Source organism: Crocuta crocuta, unplaced genomic scaffold, assembly GCF_008692635.1.
Source record: "Crocuta crocuta isolate KB4526 unplaced genomic scaffold, BGI_CrCroc_1.0 scaffold223, whole genome shotgun sequence".
In the NCBI taxonomy this organism is placed as follows: domain Eukaryota; kingdom Metazoa; phylum Chordata; class Mammalia; order Carnivora; family Hyaenidae; genus Crocuta; species Crocuta crocuta.
The window spans coordinates 3,524,705-3,527,547 of NW_027529426.1; positions in this window are offsets into that span (position 1 = coordinate 3,524,705).

The following is a 2,843-nucleotide window of genomic DNA, read 5'->3' on the forward strand; positions in this document are numbered from 1 at the left end:
GAGGAGAGGAGAGGAGAGGAGAGGAGAGGAGAAAGGGACGCCTGGGTGGCTCAGTCGGTTGGGCATCCGACTTCGGCTCAGGTCATGATCTCACAGTTTGTGGATTCCAGCCCCACGTTGGGCTCTGTGCTGACAGCTGGCTCGGAGCCTGGAGTCTGTCTTTGGATTCTGTGTCTCCCTCTCTCTCTGACCCTCCCCTGCTCACGCTGTTTCTCTCTCTCTCTCAGAAATAAAAACAGGGGCGCCTGGGTGGCTCAGTTGGTTAAGCAACCAACTTCAGCTCAGGTCATGATCTCACGGTTGGTGGGTTCGAGCCCCGCATCAGGCTCTGTGCTAACAGCTCAGAGCCCGGAGGCCTGCTTCAGATTCTGTATCTCTCTCTCTCTCTCTGCCTCTGACCCTCCCCTGCTAACACTGTGTCTGTCTCTCTCTCTCTCTTTCTCAGAAATAAAATATTAAAAAATTTTTTAAATAAATGTTTAAAAAATAAAAGAAAGAAAGGAAGAAGACCAAACTCATTTGCCACCACTGGGGATAACTACTACACACTCTGGAAATGGTTATATTAAAGGAACAAACTAAGCGTTTATTCTTCAGGTAGAACATTTTTTCAAGGTAACAAAACAGTCCTAACTGATGAGAGAAACTTCTTCGTAGAAGATGACTATGCAAAAGGAATGTAAAAGGAACAATAGAATTTTAATATTTATAATGAATAACGGAATAAGAATCAATCATCAATGAAGGCTAAAATCATTAGGTGAAAGGTTGATGGAGATTTACCTGGTGTCAAAGTACCATGCACAGTGACTTACTACATGCAAAAAGGAAAAGATAACTTTACAATAAAATGATCTAGTGGTCACCACCTTAGCCTAGTGATGGAACACAGCAACAAAATGATGGGACAACCAAATGCTATGTGCCTCTCAAAATGAAACAATATTTTCATAGTACACAACATTACTATTCTTCCAAAAATCTTTAACCTGATTCTGAAGCACATTTAGATCTAACACACAGTTTATAAAAAAATACAGGGGATTGAGGAAGAAGTTATACTACACCATGAGTAAACAATCAGCAACACAAAAAATAACAGGCATTCTCAAAAGAGCTAACAAGTCTGTATCTGGGGTAAGAGAGGGAGAGTGGTATAGACAGGTAAGAAAGGCAGTTCTGTAATTTTTTTTTAATGTTTTTTAATCTATTTCTGAGAGAGAGAGAGAGAGAGAAAGAGAGAGAGAGAGAGCGCGTGTGAGCAGGGGAGGGTCAGAGAGAGAGGGAGACACAGAATCTGAAACAGGCTCCAGGCTCTGAGCTGGCAGTCAGCACAGAGTCCGATGCGGGGCTCAAGCCCACGAACCGTGAGATCATGACCTGAGCCGAAGTCGGAGACTTAACCAACTGAGCCACCCAGGTGCCCCGGTAGTTCTGTAATTTTAAAAGACTCAAAGAGATAACTAAATGCAATGGGTAGCTCTTGATTTTAATTTGGTATTAAAAATACAATAAAATGTTTGGGGAACAACTGAAGAAATACATGCTATGATTACTATATATTATTGTTATCTTGCTAGGAATAATGGTTTTATAGTTATATTGGAGAATATCCTTTTTCTGGAAGATATATGCTAAATAAAGATAATGTCTTTCATAATGTTTTTAAAAGAGCAAATTTCAAGCTAAAGCCTTAAATAAAACTTAGCAAAGTCCAAAGTATATACATTTATAACATAAATATAAAATACTCAAAAAAAGAAACCAAAAAATAAATCTCACTTGCCACCATTAATTTACTTTTATTTTATCTGTTCATTTATTTTTGAGACAGAGAGAGAGAGAGAGCATGAGCAGGGGAGGGGCAGAGAGAGAGACACACACAGAATCTGAAGCATGATCCAAGCTCCAAGCTGTCAGCACTGAACCCAACACGGGGCTCAAACTCACAAACCACAAGATCATAACCTGATCGGATGCTTAACTGACTGAGACACCCAGGCACCCCCATTAATTTACTTTTAAATGGTTCAAGAAACTTACACGTATATATACATATGTGTAAAGTAAATGTGGCAAAATTATTAACAATTATTGAATCTAGTTTTCTATATGATTATTTTGCTAATAAAAGTTTCTAAAATGTACCATGCTTCAAGTAAACTAGTTTAGCTCTATAAAGTAAAAGATTCTGGGGCATCTGAGTGGCTCAGTTAGTTAAGCATTCCGACACTTGATTTTGGCTCAGGTCACGATCTCACAGTTTGTGAGATGGAGCCCTCCATCTGGCTCCACACTGACAGCACAGAGCCTGCTTGAGATTCCCTCTCTCCCTCTCTCTCTGCCGCTCTACTTACTGTCTCTCAAAATAAATATTTTTTTTAAAAAGTAATAATCCTTTTTTAATCCAAATACCAACCCTTAATTTGAAATTTTAATTCAAATATGCCAAGTTTTCATAAAGCAGAGTAAAGGTTATATCTGTTCTTTTTCTTTCTCCAAGAAGAAAAATCCAATCATGCTATAAGGGAAGGAAGAAAATGAAAGAAGAAATTCTAATGGATAAAACTTAAGAAAAGGAGGGACTCCTGGTTGGCTCATATGACTCTTGATCTCAGGTTCATGAATTCAAGCTCCATATTGGGAGTGGAGTCTACTTTAACAAAAAACGAAAAAATGTTACACTTACACACACACACAGTAAAACCTTGGATTGCAAATAACTTGCTCTGCAAGTGTTCCACAAGATGAACAAACATTTCTAAAAAATTTTAACTTGATAAATGAGTGATGTCTTGCAGTACAAGTGATACATGACACCAAATATCACATGATCACAACCG